Consider the following 22507-nt stretch of genomic DNA (forward strand, 5'->3'; position numbering starts at 1 on the left):
GGTGTTTAGGTATGTTTTTGGGAGGTTTTAAAAGGTTGAAAATAGAGAAAAATGGCTGGCCCGAAGTTAGGCCGCGACCCTGTTCTTGGGCGCCGCGACCTAAGTTCGAAGAAGCTGGTGGGGGCTTGTTGGCCTTGCTGGGCGCCGCGGCCCTGTGTGTGGGGCGCCGCGGCCCTTGCTCCTGATGAGTCTGGGGGCCACAGCTCAAGGTTCTAGGGCCGCAGCCCTTGGTTGATTTTGATCCCGTTTGAGTGTTTTGACCTCGGGAACTTGGTTTTAGGCCTCAGGATCATTCCTACTACCCGGATTAGTGGGGTTTGATGTCTTGGAGGCTAGGTCTTGGTTCCGGAATTAGTTTTAGAACTTCAACTCATTGGATCACCATTTGTGGTTGTGACTAGGTTATCACTAGAGGCTTGGAATCGGGATCGTGCTTATGGCTTGTTTGTTGGTAACCTGTGCTTAGACCAAAGGTAAGAAAACTGCACCCCATAAAACGTCTGTAATACCCTGCCAATCCAAGGAAACTTCTAACCATAGAAGCATTCTTTGGCCTTGGCCAATCTCTGACCGCTTCAATCTTTGATGGATCCACTTTAATCCCCTCCTTACTGACAATGTGCCCAAGGAAGGACACCTGAGACAACCAGAATTCACACTTCTTGAACTTTGCAAACAATCTGTGTTCTCTCAACCTCTGCAGAACCAACCTCAGATGATGCTCATGCTCTGACTCAGTCTGAGAATACACCAGAATATCATCGATAAAGACGATCACAAACTGGTCTAAATAATCCTTGAACACCCTGTTCATCATGTCCATGAAAGCGGCAGGGGCATTAGTCAATCCAAATGACATAACTAGAAACTCATAATGCCCATACCTAGTGCGAAAAGCGGTCTTCGGTATGTCTCCCTCCTTAACCCTCAACTGATGATAACCAGAACGAAGGTCAATCTTAGAGAATACCGTCTTACCTTGCAATTGATCAAACAGATCGTCTATCCTTGGCAAAGGATACCGGTTCTTAATTGTCAGCTTATTCAGTTCCCTGTAATCTATGCACATCCTCAGAGAACCATCTTTCTTCTTCACAAACAGAACTGGCGCTCCCCAAGGTGAAAAGCTAGGTCTGATAAAACCCAAATCCAACAGCTCTTGCAGCTGTACCTTTAATTCTTTCAACTCAGCTGGGGCCATCCTGTATGGTGCTCTAGACACTGGCTCCGTCCCTGGGGCCAGTTCTATAACGAACTCAATCTCTCTGTGTGGTGGCAACCCTGGCAAATCCTCTGGAAACACATCCAGAAATTCACACACAAGTCTAGTATCCTCTGGTCTCACTGGCACAACCTTATTGGTATCAACCACACTGGCTAAGAATCCAATGCAACCCTCTTGCAATAAATCCCTAGCCCTCAATACAGAAATCATAGGAATACGGGGTCCATGCACAGTACCAACAAATACAAAAGGATCCTCACCCTCAGGCTCAAAGGTGACCATCTTCCTTCTGCAATCAATGGTTGCCCCATACTTGGCTAACCAGTCCATACCCAGTATCATATCAAAGTCAGTCATAACCAACTCTATAAGATCCACTGACAACTCTCTGCCCTCCACTATCACTGGCAAAGATCTGACCCACCTCCTGGATACAACCAGCTCCCTAGTGGGTAACAAAGTACCAAACCCCACAGCATGGAAATCACAAGGTCTACACAATCTATCAATAACGCTACTAGCAACAAAGGAATGCGTAGCACCTGAGTCAATCAATACATTATAAACAGTTCCTGCACTAAGAAGCTGACCTGTAACAACTGAGGGGGAAGCCTCAGCTTCTGCCTGAGTCAATGCAAACACTCGCGCTGGGGCCGAGCTGTCTGCCCTCCTGGGCTCTTCCTTTCTTGCCTTAGGGCAATCCTTCTTAAGATGACCCACTGCTCCACAAGAGAAGCAGGCCCTTGCCTTACACTCTCCCAAGTGATGCCTCTTGCATCTAGGGCACTCGGGATAGGACTTCCAGACTTCACTGCCCCCAGGACGACCTATTGTAACACCACGAGGTCTCCTATCAGGACCTGGAACTGGGAAGGTATCAAGAACCTTCCTCTTCTGATCACTGGGGCCAACACCCCTACCAGAACCCATAAATGGAGGACCTGGCCTCCTGAAATCCCTTCTGGCTGCATTCTCACGCCAGATCTTAATCTCTGCAGTTTCAGCTGTGAGTGCCTTCTCCACCACCTGTGCATAAGTAGTCACTCCTGCCACAGTGGTGATGCGCACATCTCTGGCTAACCTAGGCTGTAGCCCCTGTAGGAAACGCTCTCTCCTGGTCCCATCAGTGGGCACCAGCTCCTTGGCAAACTTAGCCAAACGGTCAAACCTTAAGGCATACTCGGTCACTGATAAGTTTCCCTGAAGTAGCCTCATAAATTCATCAGCCTTCGCCGCTCTAATGGCGTCATTGTAATACTTTTCATTGAACAGGGTCTGAAATTCCTCCCAGCTCAAGAGATTAACATCCTTGGTCTGGCCAACCACTTCCCACCAAATCCGGGCATCTTCCCGAAACATATAGGCAGCACAGGCCACCCTCTCATTACCAACTACCCTCATAAAGTCAAGCATAGTGGTAAGCATGCTCATCCACTGTTCAGTAAGTTCTCTCTCCCTCAAAGTTCCATTTCCGTCTCCCGATCGCATTTTTGAAGGAAACTAGAGTTCTAGGACTCGGATTCAAGCGAGGATCGAGGCATTACGATCCTCGGAAAGATTAGAAGCTTATTAGCCGGAGGATTTAGTTGGAAAACAACTCAATCGGAGGTAATCCAAGTTTTAAGTTCTAAGTTTTTTAAGTTTTTAAGCTTGAATTGGACTTTGTGTTTTGATGAGTTTTTGATTGAATTGAGACTTGGGTTTTAATGATTTTGGATCATGGGAATGTTTGGGAACTTTGATTTTTGAGTTTGGAAATGTTTGGATAGGTTTTAAAAGGTTAAAAACGGGGAAAAATGGCTGGTCCGAGGTTGGGCCGCAGCCTTGTTCTTGGGCGCCGTGACCCAAGCTCGAAGAAGCAGGTGGAGAGTTTTCAAAGGGCTGGGGGCTACGGCACTTGGTGCTGTTTATGGTCAAATTGATGTTTTGGTTAGGGGAATTCAAACCTTAGACCTCGGGATCGTTCCTACTACCCGGTTTAGTGGAATTTGATGTCTCGGAGGCTAGGTCTTGGTTCCGGGATTGGTTTTAGAACTTGAACTCATTGGATCACCATTTGTGGTTGTGACTAGGTTATCGCTAGAGGCTTAGAATCGGGATCGTGCTTGTGGCTCGTTTATTGGTAACCTGTGCTTGGACCAGAGGTAAGAAAACTGCACCCCATATGTGACATGCCTTGTTATTCTTTATGCATGTTGGATGTTTAAATGTGAACATTCATAGCATATCAAATGCTTAGCAATCTTGCTCACTTGTGTATGATTATTATTGAGGCATGTCGGGTGATTAAATGTGATGCATATGATGCATGAGAAACATGTGTTTAGGGCATGCCATGAATGTTGAATATGAGATTGATCAGAGCTTGAGTCTCTGTGTTTGTGCATGATCATAATTGTGCTAATAACTGTTAAGTAAGCATATTGAATTCCCTGCGTTTGGATATTTGACATATGATATATGCCTGTAGCATTGTTTACTTGTGCGTGGCACTGACTCATTAGTTAGAATTGGCAATGGTGTCAGTATCAACTGTGAAGCTATGACTCATTAGTCAAGTTCGACAGTGGTTGTAACGCCCTGGCTACCCCAGAACAGTTACGGAGAACGGTGAACCGGAAATTTGACCCGCTACCCGAGTCCTTTGGTTAAAAACGTGATCTAAGTGTTATTAACAGGTTAAGGTGGAAAACCAGTAAAAAAGGAAAGGGTACTTTTCATTAAGTAAATAAACTGCTCATGAGCCTTTTTAAAATGTTTACAAGTAGTTCATGTTACAAAAGAGTTGCTACAGTTCCAAATATACAATCCCCGCCGGCCTAAGCGGCAAAAATAGGGTAACCCCTAGTCCCTCTGAGAACTCCTTGACCGTGGCAGTCAAGCGGCCCTGTATGTACATCACACCGCCCAAGCTCTCCACTCAAGGCTGGCCAAGCTTTTCCTTCCCTTTACCTGCACCACATAGCACCCATGAGCCAAGGCCCAGCAAGAAAACATAATAAAACATGATATAATATCAACAACGATCATAATAACCATTCAGGACTATCAGTCCAACAACTAGGTGACAATAGCCAAAAGTCACAATAATGAGCATCGCTCCCTCTAGCCATGTGACGATAGGGTCACCAGAGCTTAACTGAGAAATGAATCTTTCATAAGTCGTTTAGGACAAGTGTATGGTGATCAGTCACCAACATAACCTTCCTCACGACTCTGGAGTCGAAACTATGGACAACGTCCCTTAGCCATGTGACAAACAGTCACCGGGGTCATATACCTTGGCTATATTCATCTGGTTGTAAGCCAGGAAAGTGCTTGTAAGTTTCTCGACCCTAGGGTCGGTCTGGCATTAATGATATAGAGCCATTCAATGCGTGATTCTCGACTTTAGAGTCGGTCCCTGACTAGTCAGTGTCTTAAGCAGGTAATCAACGTATTTCAGCATTTAATATGCAATCCACGACCACATATACCAACCAACATGCTCCAATATCAAACCATGCATGTCATATACCTATACAGGGTGCAACTGTATTCATACACTGTTTTCTTACCTCTGGTTCAGGTGAGAATAATTATATGAACGACCCCTGAGAACGATCAACCTTTAAATTCCTCGACGGTCACCTGGTCATAACCAAGATATAGGATTCGTCAATAAAAATGATAATTGAGGGTTCCCAAACCAAATGCCAGCCCCCGAGACCTCAAATACTACCCAACCGGGTACTAGGTCCAACCCCGAGGCCTATGGTTTGAATCCCTAAGCTAAAAACCACTTTTAGCAAAGTTTGGCCTTATGGGCCGCGGCCCCAAAAAGCCGTGCCGCGACACGCCTTCAAGCCCTATCTGCCAGACGCGCTTGGGCCGCGGCACACAAAAGCTGTGCCGCGGCACCCAGCCCAGTTCAGCAACTAGCCCACGCACGAACCAGATTTTCCCCCTGTGCGTTTTTCTCTCAAACCAGCCCCTCAAACCATCATAAAACCTCCTCCAAACATGTAATTAAACCCCCTTACAACATCCTTATCTCACTCACACCAAACCCCAACCAACTAACACCAAAAACCTCCTTTGATTCATACTTCCCACATCAAGAACATGAATTGAAAACTATAAACAAAAACAGAGTACCAGCTGTGATTAATGGCAAAACTCACCTTGAAACTTGTCTTGAACCTTCCACACAAGCTAACACAAGTCTCCAACCCAGCCCTAAAGTTTCCCTAGCTTGAATTATCACCAAGAACACAAAACCACCAAAGGAGCAATGAAGGAGATGAGGTACGGGTAAGGGAGAGGCAAACCCCTGTTTTTGTTCTGTTTTATTCTACAGCCTTCAACCACTAAACATCATATAAATCCTCCCTAAAATGCCCTTATGTCATCTTAAGCCTCTAAAGTCACCCCAAGGGCAAAATTGGTACTTCTAGCTTAACCTGTTAATCATAATTAACGCTTCCCAATTCCCGCTAATCTCAATATCCTCGAACACCAATATTTCATAACCCGTTACCCTAAAATCCCTGGTAACGCTATAACCTTTAAATTCACCCCGAGACTCACCCCGAGCCCCGAGCTCAAACCTGTTATGACCAAACCGATAAATCATGTTTAAAGATCGTCTCATGTCGGAATACTCGAACCAATCCACATTATAATGTGGTCTCACAATATATCATTATCATACAAACAAGTATTCAATTATACCCTCAACGGGCCAAATTACCAGAATACCCCGGTAACACATGTGGACTCACATGCATGCATTTAACATCATATGATAATATAATTCTCATAAACATGCATAAACACATTTAATGGCATAATTAAACAGTTATGGCCCTCCCGGCCTACTAATCCAGCCATTAACCACAATAGGGAATCCGGGGCATTACAGTGGTACTGAGCACTGGTCACATGGTACTGACTCATAAGTCAAGAACGGTCTTAGCGTGTTTAATGCAAGCCGATAAAAGATTAGATCTAATCGACATCTACATTGAATGACTCAAATGAGCATTAATGACGGACCGACCTCAAGTTCGATGAAAATTAAAAGCGCTTGTCTAGTCTAAGGGCTAGTTATTTAGAGCCAAAGCCAGAAAGGCAAAGGTGACCTACATGTCACATGGCTAGGAGGGTATGGGACCTCCAGAGATAGACTCAATAGTCTTCTATACAGAGTGTGATTCATTAGTCACCTATACAGGGTATGACTCATTAGTCATTTATATAGAGATAGACTCATTAGTCATCTATCCAGAGTGTGACTCATTAGTCACCTATACAGGATAGACTCATTAGTCTTCTATACAGAGTGTGACTCATTAGTCACCTATATAGAGATAGACTCATTAGTCTTCTATACAGGGTGTGATTCATTAGTCACCTATACAGGGTATGACTCATTAGTCATCTATACAGAGTGTGACTCATTAGTCACCTATGCAGGGTGTGACTCATTAGTCACCCACTCTGAGATTGACTCATTAGTCATCTATTCTGACGCATGACCCTATAATCATTTATTTGTACATGCGTGCATGCGTGATGAAGGCTATTATTGCTAGGCATGCACATTATGATTTGATGACATATTAGTACTGTTCATGAGCATATTGAGTTTTCTTGATGGGCTTCGGATCACAAGTGCTATATGGTGCAGGTAAAGGCAAAAAAAAGCTGGACCATCCTTGAGCTGGAGAGCTTAGGTGATGATGTGTACATATGTGCCTGCTCGACCGCCACGGCCGAGGTTTGAAAGAGGAACTAGGGTTAAACCTTATTTTGCCGTTTAGATCGGCTAGTTGTAATTATTTTGTTGTAATAAACCTTTAAATTATATTTCTGGGATCCCAATGTATACAGTAAACGTTCTAGTGAAACGTTATATCTTAACTTAAATTTTTAATCCCTAAACCGCTAATCATACTTAGTTACACGATTATGGCCAAAAGACTCAGTCAGCAAGTTTAGCACTGTTTAAAATGTGCACCGTAACGGTCCCTGGAGTTTAGGGTGTTACAACTTTGATACCAAGTATGGTATCAACTTCTCCAAGATCTTTCATCCTGAAGGTTGATGATAGAAACCTCTTCGTTTCTTTTATCCCTTTCATGCTATCACTTAGAATAAGCATGCCATCCACATATAAGCAAACAATGATCACATATCCCTTATAAGTTTTGGAATACAAACACTTGTCTCCATTGTTATGCCTAAACCCATTAGACATGATGGCTTGATCGAATTTCTCATGCCATTGCTTAGGAGTTTGTTTCAATCCATATAAGGATTTTACAAGTCTACATACTTTATGTTCATATCTTGGTAGGACAAACCCCTCGGGTTGTTCCATATAGACCTCTTCATTGAGGTCATCATTAAGGAATGTCGTTTTGACATCCATTTGATGAACATACAAGTTGTGTATAGAAGTCAAAGCGAACAAAATTCTTATAGAAGTTGTTCTTGCAATAGGCGCGTAGGTATTGAAATAATCAATACCCTCTTTTTGCCTAAACCCTTTAGCTACTAATCTAGCTTTAAAGTTTTGGATAGTGCCGTCAGTGTTGTATTTTCTCCTAAATACCCACTTACACCTAATTGGCTTAGACCCCGGTGGGAGGTCTACCAATTTCCAAGTGTTGTTGGAAAGAATGGAATCAATCTCATCATTGATGGCTTCTTTCCAAAATGCACTATCTCTTGATTGCATGGCTTCTCTATAAGTCTTAGGATCATCCTCAACAAGAAGTACAATAGGAATTTTCCTAATGACTTCCTCTCTATTTCCTTCTACCATGTAAAAGAAATTCATTGAGAATCTACCTCATCCAATACTAGACTTTTCTCATTTCTAAGCCTTTGACTTATTCTAAGTTCAATGGGTTGTTTTACATTCCTTTGAGAATTCTCCTCTTGAGAATCATTTTTGGATGTAGAAGCTTGCGAATTGTTCTCATATAAAAAATTCTCCTTTAGGGATGTTGAAGCTTGAGAATCGTTGTCACATAACATGTTCTCAAAGAATTCAATTTCTCTAGATTAAATCACAACATTAGACTCTAAGTCTAATAGCCTATAACCTTTACTATTATTGGCATAACCAACAAAAGCACACTTGTGGCTCTGGAACCTATCTTTGTTCTATTAGGTTCATTTTTCTTGCAATATGCAAGACACCCCCATGCTTTGAAGTACCCTATGTTGGGTTTTCTTCCTTTCCATAACTCATATGGAGATATCTCATTTTTCTTCATCGGTATTCAATTAAGAATGTGACAATCAGTTAACAATGCTTCACCCCATAAGTTGAAGTTCAACTTAGAAAACACAAACCTAGAATATATCATCTCTAGATAAGTCTTATTTTCCTTTCAGAAACACCACTGTGTTGTGGTGTGTAAGGTGTGGTGCACTCATGAATTATATCATTTTCTTCACAAAATGTATTGAATTCATTAGAGAAGTACTCTCCTCCTCTATCACTTCTTAGCATCTTTATCTTTTTATTGAGTTGATTTTCAACTTCTAATTTATATACTTAAAAAGCATAAAAAATTTCATATTTATGCTTTAAAAGAAATACATAGGTATATCTACTAAAATCATCTATAAAAGTAAGAAAATACCTTTTACCACCTCTAGTTAAAACACCATTTATGTGACAGTCAGAATCCCGTGATCCGTAAGGGGAAAGACCGGGTAAGCTGTGCAATCCCACACCGCCTGGGGAAGGTCAAGTATGATGATTCTAAGACTGTGTAGGTATGGGACTACACAGTTGAAGAGGGCTTAAATGGATTGATGGGTACTACCTATATCAACAAGATGCATCTTCTTTTCGGTAGCCCATTACTTGAGAACTCCAAAGTTAAGCGTGCTTGACCTGGGGTAATCTAGGGATGGGTGACCTCCTGGGAAGTTTTCCTAGGAAGCATGTGAGTGAGGACAAAGCACGCTGAAAAGACTCATGTTGGTTTGTAGGGCCAGTCGTCATTCCAGAAAGCAGTCATAGTGATGTAGGGCGTTACAACTTGGTATCAGAGCAATGCCAAGGTTAGGGTTCCTGTAGACTGGCTGGGCATGTACACACATCACTGAAGTCAAGCTCGACTCATGGTTTGGTAACTATTTATGTAGTTATATGCGTGACTGCTTAAATACAACATATATGCTTTACTTGTGTGCATGAAGCACTATGTTAAACCCGTGCCCTGAAATATTATATCCTCAGCAACTGTGTGCTTATTAGTACTGGGAATTGCTGGAACATACTTATAAGTATGATTGATTGTGAACTATTATGTGATACATGCTGAGTGCTAAATGCTATAGACATGTATCTGCTTGTATATATGTATGACTGTGGAATGTGATAATTGTCTGCTTGTTCTTGGACCGTAAGGCGGTAAGAGGTTTAGTTATTACTACATGACTGGCCGTATTGATCATTATTTCAGCAAGGTATCAGTGACAGAATTATGAATCCAGGACAGACAGACACATCAGCTGGCCAGAGTGATCAGGGCCAGAATAATAATAATAGCCAGGGTCAGGAAAATGATCAGTCTCAGATTCCACAGCCAGCTCCTGTAAACTGGCAGCAGATAGTCAGTGATCTACAGGCTACTATATTGAAACAGGGGGAAGAGCTTCGTCTCTTGAAGCAACAGCAAGGGCCTTCAGTGGCCAGTGTATCTGAGGCACCTCCTGTGTCGGTGCCAGCAGCTGGGCAGCTGCCTGAGGTTGGGAATAAATGGGAGCCTCATTACGAAAGGTTCAGGAAACAACAACCTCCAGTATTTGAGGGCAGTGCAGATCCTGCCAAGGCTGAACAATGGATGAGCATGATTACCACTATCCTTGACTTTATGAGGGTATCTGGTAATGAGAGGGTGGCCTGTGCTACCTATGTGTTTCGGGAAGATGCCCGGATTTGGTGGGAAGTGATTACCCAGACCAAGAATGTAAATGCCCTGAGTTGGGAAGAGTTTCAGACTCTATTTAATGAAAAATATTATAATGATGCTATTAGAGAGGCGAAGGCTGAGGAGTTTATTAGGCTACTTCAGGAGAACTTATCAGTCACTGAGTATGCCTTGAAGTTTGATTGTTTGGCAAAGTTTGCCAAGGAGTTGGTGCCCACTGATGGGACCAGGAGAGAGAGATTTTTGCAGGGGCTACAGCCCAGGTTAGCCCGAGATGTACGTATCACCACTGTGGCAGGAGTGACTACTTATGCACAGGTGGTGGAGAAGGCACTCATAGCAGAGAGTGCAGAGATTAAGATCTGGCGTGATAGTGCAGCCAGGAAGGATTTCAGGAGGCCAGGTCCTCCATTTATGGGTTCAGGTAGGGGTGTTGGCCCCAGTGATCAGAAAAGGAAGGTTCCTGACACCTTCCCAGTTCCAGGTCCTGATAGGAGGCCCCGTGGTACTTCTATGGGTCGTCCAGGAGGTGGTGAAGCCTGGAAGTTTTATCCTCAGTGCCCCAGATGCAAGAGGCATCACTTGGGAGAATGTAGGGAAAAGGCCTGCTTCTCATGTGGAGCAATGGGTCATCTTAAAAAGGATTGCCCTAAGGCAAGAAAAGAAGAACCCAGAAAGGCAGACAGCTCGACCCCAACTCGAGTGTTCGCGTTGACTCAAGCAGAAGCTGAGGCTTCCCCCTCAGTTGTTACAGGTCAGCTTCTTAGTGGTGGAACCCCTTATAATGTGTTGATTGATTCTGGTGCTACACATTCTTTTGTTGCTAGTAGTGTTATTGATAGATTGTGTAGACCTTATGATTTTTATGCTGTGGGGTTTGGTACCTTATTGCCCACTGAAGAGTTAGTGGTATCCAGGAGGTGGGTCAAATCTTTGCCAGTGACAGTAGAGGGCAGAGAGTTATCAGTGGATTTAATAGAGTTGGTTATGACTGTATTCGATATGATACTGGGTATGGACTGGTTGGCAAAGTGTGGGGCAACCATTGACTGCAGAAGGAAGATGGTCACCTTTGAGCCTGAAGGTGAGGATCCTTTTGTGTTTGTTGGTACTGTGCATGGACCTCGCATTCCTATGATTTCTGCATTGAGGGCTAGGGATTTGTTGCAAGGAGGTTGCATTGGATTCTTAGCCAGTGTGGTTGATACCACCCAGGTCGTGCCAGTGAGACCAAAGGATACCAGGTTAGTTTGTGAGTTTCTGGATGTGTTTCCAGAAGATTTGCCAGGGTTGCCACCACATAGAGAAATTGAGTTCGTTATAGAACTGGCACCAGGGATGGAGCCAGTGTCTAGAACGCCTTACAGAATGGCCCCAGTTGAGTTGAAAGAATTAAAAGTACAATTGCAAGAGCTGTTAGACTTGGGTTTTATCAGACCTAGTTTTTCACCTTGGGGTGCGCCAGTTCTGTTTGTAAAGAAGAAGGATGGTTCTCTGAGAATGTGTATTGATTACAGGGAACTGAATAAACTGACAATCAAGAATAAGTATCCTTTGCCAAGGATAGATGATCTGTTCGATCAGTTGCAAGGCAAGAAGGTATTCTCAAAGATCGGCCTTCGTTCTGGTTATCATTAGTTGAGGGTCAAGGAGGGAGATATACCCAAGACTGCTTTTTGTACCAGGTATGGGCATTATGAGTTTCTAGTTATGTCATTTGGATTGACTAATGCCCCTGCTGCTTTTATGGATCTGATGAACAAGGTGTTCAAGGACTATCTAGACCAGTTTGTGATCGTCTTTATTGATGACATTCTGGTATATTCTCAGTCAGAGGCAGAGCATGAGTATCACCTGAGATTGGTTCTACAGAGACTGAGGGAACACAGATTATTTGCTAAATTCAAGAAATGTGAGTTCTAGTTGTCTTAAGTATCTTTTCTTGGACACATTGTCAGTAAGGAGGGGATTAAAGTGGATCCAGCAAAGATCGAAGCGGTCAGAGATTGGCCAAGGCCAAAGAATGCTTCTGAGGTTAGAAGTTTCATTGGATTGGCAGGGTATTATAGACGTTTCGTGAAAGGGTTCTCAAAGATAGCTAGTGCATTGACTGAACTGACATGCAAGAATCAGAAATTTGTGTGGTTAGATAGGTGTGAGAACAGCTTCCAGGAACTGAAGCAAAGGTTGATTACAGCTCCGATTCTGAGTCTTCCGACAAGTCAGGAGAAGTTTGTGATTTATTGTGATGCTTCTCATCAGGGTTTGGGCTGTGTTTTGATGCAATCAGAGAGGGTTATTGCCTATGCTTCTCGTCAGTTGAAGGAGTATGAAAAGAGGTATCCTACTCATGATTTAGAGTTAGCAACTATGGTTTTTGCTTTGAAGATATGGAGGCACTATCTCTATGGAGAGAAGTGTGAGATTTATACAGACCATAAGAGCCTGAAGTACTTCTTCACCCAGAAAGACCTTAATATGAGGCAAAGGCGTTGGCTGGAGTTAGTAAGAAATTATGATTGTGAGATTCTGTATCATCCAGGAAAAGTGAACATGGTAGCTGATGCTTTAAGCCGGAAGGGTCCGGGACAGATTTATGATATGAGGCTGATAGCCAGGGAGTTAGCTGATGATATGACCAGAGCTGGTATAGAGTTGCTGGTGGGCCAGTTGGCTAATATTACGCTACAGTCTACGCTGTTAGAGAGAATTAAGGAGGGTCTGCTGAGTGATCCACAGCTGATCAAGATCAGAGAGGATGTTCTGGCTGGAGCATCCAGAGATTATACAGTGTCTGAGTTATGCTTGTTGAGATACAAGGGGCGAATATGTGTTCCGTTACACACTGCAATGAGGCGAGAGATTCTGGATGAATCTCATACTACACCTTACTCTTTGCATCCAGGCACCACGAAGATGTACCAGGATGTGAGATCGTTATATTGGTGGCCAGGGATGAAGGAGATGTAGTAGAGTATGTGGCTAAGTGCTTGACATGTCAACAAGTCAAGGCTGAGCATCAGAGGTCGGCAGGGCTACTGCAGCCTCTGGATATCCCAGAGTAGAAGTGGGAAGACATCACAATGGATTTTGTGGTGGGCTTACCCAGGACCGTTGGTCAGCATGATTCAATTTGGGTGATAGTGGATCGCTACACCAAGTTAGCTCACTTCCTGCCAGTGAGGACTACTTATACAGTTGACCAGTATGCAGATCTCTATGTGAGAGAGATTGTGCGGCTCCATGGAGCGCCTAGGTCGATCGTGTCAGATCGGGACCCTACCTTTACCTCCAAGTTTTGGGGGAGTTTGCAGAAGGCCATGGGGACGCAGTTGAAGTTTAGTACTGCTTATCATCCTGAGACAGATGGGCAATCTGAGAGGACGATCCAGATTTTGGAAGACATGCTGAGAGCATGTGTGCTGGACTTTGGTGGATCTTGGAGTAAGTATCTGCCTTTGATAGAATTCTCCTACAACAACAGTTATCAGTCTACCATTGGGGTTGCACCTTATGAGATGCTGTATGGTAGGAAATGTAGGTCTCCCATTCATTGGGATGAGACAGGTGAAAGGAGATACTTAGGTCCTGAGGCAGTTCAGAGGACCAATGAGGCCATAGAGAAGATTAGAGCTAGAATGCTTACTTCTCATAGTAGACAGAAGAGCTATGCAGATCCCAAACACAGGAACGTGGAGTTCCAGGTGGGAGACTATGTCTTCCTTAGAGTCTCGCCATGGAAAGGGGTGAGAAGGTTTGGGAAGAAAGGCAAGCTGAGCCCCAGATATGTAGGTCCATTTGAGATCCTGGAGAAGGTTGGTCAGGTGGCTTACAGGTTGGCTTTGCCTCTGGCGTTGTCTTCCGTGCATAATGTATTTCATGTTTCAGCTCTTCGGAGGTATGTGCCTGACGTTAATCATATTTTGAGCTATGAAGATCTGGAGCTTGAGGCAGATCTCTCCTATGAGGAACAGCCTGTCCAGATACTTGACAGAAAAGATAAGGTCCTCAGGAACAAGACAATACCTTTGGTTAAGGTATTGTGGAGGAACAGCAAGGTCGAGGAAGTGACCTGGGAGCTGGAGTCAGACATGCAGAATCAGTATCCCGAGCTGTAATGCCCCGAATTCTCTGGTATGGTTTAATGGCGAGATTAGTAGGTCGGGAGGGCCATACTTGCTTAATTATGCCATTAAATGATATTATGCATGTATATGTGAATTATATTATGATATGATGTTATATGCGTGCATGTGGGTCCACATTTAAATAATTAAGCTATTTTGATAATTTGGCCCATTGAGGGTGAATGTGTGTATTTGGGTGAATAACTTGATTTGTGAATGAGATTCCATTATTATGGAGATATATTCGAGCTATTCAGCATGAGACGGTCATATATAATGGATTAGCAGTTTTGTCATAACGAGGTCAATTTTGGGGTAGTAGAAATGTTTATTTGATGATAAATTGGGAATATTTGAGATCAGGGTGAAATTTCAGAGGTTTTGACTATAATGTCCCGGGGGTATTTTCGGGACCCCAAGCATTAGGTTTTATTTGAGGTTACTTAAGCTTGAAGTAGCTGTCAGATAGAACGTACGATTAGAAAACCTCTCGTTCTCCCTTTCGATAGTCCGTTTTACCATTTGAGCATTTTCGAAGATATCTCGAGTTCTAGGAGTCGGAATCAAGCGAGGATTGAGGCATAGAAATCCTAGGAAATATTAGAAGCTTCTTAACCAAAGGATTTGACGGAAAACAACCCAATCAAAGGTAATCTAAGTTTAAAGTTTTGAGTTTTCCGAGTTTCTAAGCTTTGAATTGGACTTTGTGAATTGTTGAGTTTTTGGTTGGTTTGAACCTTGGGTTTTGAGGGTTTTGGTGTTTTAGGAAGCTTGGAAACTTTGCTTTGATGATTGGGGATGGTTAGGTATGATTTTGGAAGCTTAGAGAAGTTGAAAACGCGTTTGGGAATGGCCCAGGGTTGGGGGCCGCGGCCCTGTTCTTGGGCGTTGCGGCCCTAGCTCGAGGTTGAAGGAGGAGGTCATGTTTGCGTTGGGCGCCATGGCCTTTGGGTTGGGCGCCGCGGCGCTTGCCTCTGGAATCTCTGGGGGCCGCGGCCCAAGGTGTGAGGACCGCAGCCCTTGCCCTGTTTTGACCCCGAGAACTTAGCTATAGGGCTCGGGAGTGTTCCTACTACTTGGATTAGTTGGGATTGATCTCCCGGAGGCTAGATATTGGTGTGGAAACCTATGTTGAACATTATTATTGATGATGTCCCGTGTTTGGTTATGATTAGGTAACCGCTAAAGGACTAAAGGTTGATCGTTCTCACGGGACGTTCTTTTAATCTTTCTAGCTCGAATCTGAGGTAAGAAAACTGCACCCTGTGTATATGTGACATGCGTGATCATTATTGAGGCATGTTGATTGATAAATGTGGACTTGGATTGCCTATTAAATTCTAGCAAATGTTGAGTACTTGAATATGCACTGATTAGTCAGGGACACTGACCTAAAGAGTCAGAAATGGCATAGCGTCATGAACGCCGATCCAAATGAAGATTAGATTTAATCGATATCAGCAAAGAATGACTCATATGGGGTATTAACGTTGGATCGACCCTAAGGTTGATGAACTCATAAGCGCTTGTCTGGTCTAAGACCGGTTATTCAGAGCCAGGGCATATGGCCCCGGTGACTGCTTGTCACATGGCTAGGGAACGCTGTTCCAGGGTTTATGACCGTAAGTCATGAGGAAGGTTATGTTGGTGACTAATCACCATACACCTATCCTGTTCAAACTTATGAAAGGCTCACTTATCTGTTAAGCCCTGGTGACCCTATCGTCACATGGCTGGAGGGTGTTGTCCGCGTATTAGTGACTATTGCAGTAGTCATCTATTTGCTGGGACTGATAGTCCTGGATGATTATTATGATCATTGTTGATATTATATCATGCTCTATTGTGTTTTCTTGCTGGGCCTTGGCTCATGGGTGCTATGTGGTGCAGGTAAAGGGAAAGAAAAGCTCACCCAGCCTTGATGGAGAGCTTAGGTGGTGATGTGTACATATGCGGCCGCTTGACCACCACGGCCAAGGCGTTCTCAGAGGAACTAGGGGGTTTACCCTATTTTTGCCGCTTAGGTCGGCCGGATTGTAAATTTGAAACCGTAATGACCATTTTGTACTGAGAACAACTTGTAAATGTTTTGATTAGCTCTGCAAAGCAGTTTGTAATGAAAATATCCATTTCCTTTTTAGTAGTTTTTTACCTTAACCTGTTAATTACACTTAGAGCACATTTTTGACCAAAGAACTCGGGTAGCGGGTCAAATTTCCGGTCGGGTCAAATTTCCGGTCCACCGTTCGCCGTAACTGTTCTGGGGTAACCAAGGCGTTACAAAATGGTATCAGAGCATTGACCCAGCCGAAAATGTGGCCGACGGGGACGTCAGGCCCATAAGGGGGTGATTGTGACAGTCAGAATCCCGTGATCCGTAAGGGGAAAGACCGGGTAAGCTATGCAATCCCACACCGCCTGGGGAAGGTCAAGTGTGATGATTCTAAGACTGTGTAGGTATGGGACTACACAGTTGAGGATGGCTTAAATGGATTGATAGGTACTACCTATATCAACAAGATGCATCTTCTTTTCGAGAGCCCATTACTTGAGAACTCCAAAGTTAAGCATGCTTGACCTGGGGTAATCTAGGGATGGGTGACCTCCTGGGAAGTTTTCCTAGGAAGCATGTGAGTGAGGACAAAGCACGCTGAAAAGACTCATGTTGGTTTGTAGGGCCAGTCGTCATTCCATAAAGCAGCCATAGTGACGTGGGGCGTCACAATTTAATTCACAAAGATAACTATGGATTAAATTTAGTAAATTAGATGATCTTTCTATACTAGAAAATGGTTTCTTAATCATTTTTGCCTTAACACATGTTTCAAATTTACCATAGTTTTTAATATTGCATGCAATTATACCACATTTTACTACTCTTTTCATGGTTGAAAACCCTATATGAGATAGTCTAAGATGCCATAAAAATAAAGAATCATACTCAACAATATAGACAGATTTAACATTTTTATTGATAACATTGAAAGTTACATCATTGGTGCACAACTTAACCATACCCTCACAAGAGTACCCATTTCCCAAAAATACATTGGATTTGGTAAGAATAAGTTTACCAGACTAAAAAACGGCTTTAATGCCGGGCTTGCCAAGAAAATCACCACTTACCAAGTTTCTACTCATTTCGGGAACATAAAGTACATTCACTAATGTTACTTTCTTGCCGGAGGTGAAAAAGTCTTCAATGGTACCTTTGCCAAGTACCTTGGATTTTCCCTCATTGCTTATTTGAATCTCATGGTTGCCCTTTGACTCTTCAAAGGTCTTGAACAATGATTTGTCATACCACCATCCCTCCACCTTGCCTTGGACCGCATTCACCTCACTAAGGGTAGCAACTATATTCTACTCTTGAGTTGCATTTACCTTAGGTCCTTGTTGGTCTTTTCTATGCCTACACTCTCTAGCATAGTGACCATTTTTCCCACACACAAAGCAAGGACCTTTCTCGCCCTTATACTTGTTTCGGTTGGTTCTTGGACCCAAGGATGTCTCGTTACCCTCTTGCCTTTCCCTTTTTTTTGGGATGTTTTGGTTGTGACACCGCATTTGCTTTGGAAGTCTCTCCATTAGACCCCTCCACAAGTTTATCTCTACATATCGATTCCTCCTCGATTCGAATATGCTTTTAGATTTCCTCCAAAGAATAATCCTCATTTTTATGAAAGATTCTTTTCCCATAGCTCCTCCAAGTTGGTGGTAATTTAGCCACTACAGCACCAACTTGAAAGGCCTCGGGAAGTTCAATCTTCAAAACTTTCAATTTGTTAACAATTATTTGCAATTCATGTATTTGAGGAAGAATAGGTTTATCACCAAAAAACTTGAAATCAGTATATTGAGATATCAAAAACTTTTTGGTACCATCCTCTTCCGTCTTAAATTTTGTCTCAAGTGCATCCCATATTTCCTTTGCCGATTTGGTCTCGGTGTAGAGGTCATAGAGTCTATCGAAAAGGGCGTTGAGGATATGACCCCTACAAAGGAGATTGTCCTCCTCCCTCTTCCTTCTTTTCTCCACCTCCTCGGGAGTGTCCTTGTCGGGTGGTGTTGGGAGAGGTTCTAGAGTGGACTCTAGAATGTAGGCGATCTTGAGAGTGGTCAAGAGAAATCTCACCTTGTCTTGCCATCTAGTGAAATTGAACCCATCAAACCTATCCAACCTCACTAGGTCTTGATTCATGATCTTGATAGTCTCACCTTCCATTAAAACAAACAAAGGGATAAGCTTTTGAATGTTAGGAAAATATATGTTATTTCAATGGATATGGTAAGAAATATTACAACTATAGAAAAAATATTACAAATAAATAATATTGATTAAATAATGTTACAACTCTATGATTGAAAATACAAATAAACAATAGAAAAATTAGAAGAAGAGAATGGAGGAATACAACTCTAAACAAAAAGATACAAATAAAGCAAAAGTGTTTGTAACAAAAAGAAAAGAAAATAATACAACTCTAAACAAGAAATACAAGTAAACTGAGAAGAAGAATATGAAGATGAAAAGCAATAGAATAAAGGAAAAGAACAAGAATCAAATGACAAATAACTCTCACTCACACTACCAAAGTGAAGAGTGTTGGGGATTACCAACTTGAACAAGGTTTAAAACATTTGCCCAAAAGCTTATTTCCCCCTAACTCAAGCACTAAGGGATCTCTCACAGATTTTGGAAACTGATTTCTAGAATAATCAAGCCTCTAGGTGTTTTCTAGCCAAGTGCTCTAATGGATAGAAAAGTTGTATCTTACAAGTGTGCAATAGTCTCCTATTTATAGAGTTTAGAGACACCTTTTGAATTTCAAATTCCACCAACCACATGGCTGTTACCAATGTTTAATTGGATATTTATGGAATTAAAAATGAGATTTGGGAGTTATTTGTGTTTTTGGAGCCGTTAAAAAAAGATTGAAAAAATTTGTCAGTCTGCCTCTGTGGCCATGACATGAGTATCAGTGGCCGTGACCACTGGTCTCTGTTCCCCAGGTTGCGGCCACCAACAATCCTGGTCGCGGCCACTGGCCAATTTCAGCATATGAAAATGTGTTGTTTTTCCAAACGGTTTCAATCCACTCCCAAATGATTTTGTAACCCCCAAAACATATTATTGGGGTTTAAATCATATCTCTAACAACCATTTCACATATGACTTCAAGAAATTCATCTCAATATTGTGTAACATCAAATCTACACAATAATGGGTAATATTTGGAAATTACAAATCTGTGACTGAATTTGTAACATCAAATATGTTACATATTTGGATATTCACACATATCTAAATATTGTAACTCTCTATTATATATTACAATATGTGACACTCTTTGTCACATTTATTTAATCTAAAACATTATATTATAAAATAATATAATATTACATTATATTATAAAATAATATAACACGTTAGAATCTAGATATCTATTTCAAAATATCTTTACATGCTTCAAGTCTCTAAAAATATAAACACAGTTTTACAAATTTAATTCTAATGAAGACCATAGATATTAAGAAATAGACAAATGACAAAATCGGTAAAAAAAAAATACATTAGTAATATTAGTAATATGAGATCATCCCTTGTCGTGAAAAATAGTTTATTCACCATTACTAACATCCCATTACACTAATTTTTTTTTCAATACATTGAAAACAAATTTAAATCAAAATATACATTTTTGTTTAGTAATGCGTGATAGGAAAAAAATCATTGTGTTCTTTAGTTTTCTGGTGATATTTTGCTGTAAAAACATTTAAAATTTGAATTTTGGGTGGACTCATATGGTTCATAATAGATGTAGGTCATTATTTCCTTTTTTGAGTGTTTATTTTTCCAAAATATATGCTTCTTCAAAAAAAAAATTTAGAGTTGTCAAATATAAAAGAAAACTTGCATATAGCTGTCATTAATACAATTATAATTATTTTATGTTTTGGTATATGTTTTATATTATTATTATAATCAGTAAATGGTGTATTGTTTATGTTATCATATTAAAAACTTGTACACTAATAAAAAAAAAGTGTTTATCCTATTTTATATTAACTTTGATCTAATTTTAATACAACTTTTAACAAAATTTTAATAAAAACTTAAACAAATAAAAAATAAAACTTCAAAATAATATTTATTCCAATTATAAATAAATTATATAATATTTGAATTTGATATAATTTTTTATTTTACTTTTGATTTATTAATTTTAAATAGCCAATTTATTTTATATAACTTAAATAAAGATATTTTAAATTTTAATTCAGATCTTATTAATAAGTCAAATATTATTTATTATTTATAAAATCTATATGAATTTTAAAAAAACTATAAGATTATATATGGCACTTAGTTAAAATTTAGGATATAAAATGATATAAATTGTGAAAATTTAATTTAAATAACAAATATTATTGTGCATTATAATTTATTTTCCTATTCTTGAAATTCTATTAAAATGGTCTTTCAATTGGAATTGGTGGAATCACATTCCAATAAAATAAAAATAAAGAATTGATTCATTTTTATTATATTTTTTTTTCATTGCAGGAATATCTTTATATAAATAAAAAAAATACGTGTCTAACAGATTCTTAGTAACAATTTTTTTTTTCAATTAACTTTATCTGAATATGTTAACATTAACGGTCTCTTTAAATTTAAAAAAATTTAAAACTACTAAATTATAAAATTTTACAAAATTGTCTCAATGTTTTAGTTATAACTTTAAATTCAAGTGTCCGAATTTATTGAATTAGATATCGTTGGAAAGAAAATTGAAAAATTTAGAGGTTAGTTGAGAAATACCAGGTCTATTGGTAGTGTAACCAATATTACATGTGCTTTAATATTTTTTTACATAAGTACCTATCTTTATAGATGAAGTACCAAAAATGACCTCATAAATAAAACAAAAGTAGGAAAAAAAAAAGACGAGGATATGAGAGGCATTTCACACTAAAAGTGGCTATGCAGGTGTAAATGAAACTTAACCGCCAAAACTAGGTATTCAGTCCAATTTCTACCAAAATCTACAATTTTGTGTGAAATTGTGTTGTTCATATCCTCATTAATTATTTAGCAGTAAAAAATTAGTCGTAAGTTAGAGATTTGGTTAATTATGAAATTTCACAAAATTATCTTAGTGTTTGTCATAACTTTCAATCCAAGAGTTTGATTTCAATGATTTAGAAACCATTTGAAAGATAATTGAAAAATCTATAACTTTGTGTGAAATTCTGTTTTTTTAGATTTGTGTTATTTTTGGATCAAAATCTAGTCTTAAGTTACATGTTTGGTTAAATATGAAATTTCACATTTATATAAAAAGTTGAAGTTATTTAATTTCATATTAAAATTATGTCTATTTGAGTTTTTTTTAATTTAAAATAAAAAATAGCGATGATAAAATTATTTTATTTGAAAATATGATTAGGATATTTACACATTTACATATTATATTTTAAAATTATTCATATATAATAGCTCTAAATAATATTGATAATAACTTTTCTTTCTCTCACTCTCTTTTCCACAAGCAACTCTTCTTCTCTCTCCATCTTTACGTATCTATTTATAATTTCTTTTTAATCACGCTTCATGGCTTTTTGCTTTAATTGTATCTATATTTTTTTATTATTTTAATTGTATCTTTTTTCTTTACATATGTATTTTTTTTAATCATGCTTCATGACTTTATGCTTTAATTGCATCTGTATTGTGGAGCTTCTATGATTGAATTGTTGAGGTTAGGATTGGTGAAACACAAAGCCTAAATGGGTTTATACAAGGTGGTGTAAAATATTTAACGATTTTACATAATGGATGTGTGAAATTTGAGTTTGAATTGTAGGCATTCAAAAATTATTTTTTGGGGTCTAAAATGATATAATGAGGTATCTAAACATGCACAAAAAGTTTGGGAGCAATTGGAGCTGTCTAAGGTCAATTTTGAGCAACTTGACCAAAGGTTAGGCGATACGTCGCAGATCACGACATGTCGCCTATCCCATCCATAAAACACACATAACATCAAAAAACAATAGGCGATAGGTCGCATGTGATTGGCAACATGTTGCCTGTTCTTGATGTGGCAAATATATTTTTTGGCTCCTAATTTAAAACTTAAAAGCTCTAAACTGATTAGTTAGAGTTAATGACAGTGTGTTTACCCAAAAACGGCTGTTGATGACGTGTC

This window comes from Humulus lupulus, chromosome 8 (genome assembly GCF_963169125.1).
Source record: "Humulus lupulus chromosome 8, drHumLupu1.1, whole genome shotgun sequence".
Lineage (NCBI taxonomy): Eukaryota > Viridiplantae > Streptophyta > Magnoliopsida > Rosales > Cannabaceae > Humulus > Humulus lupulus.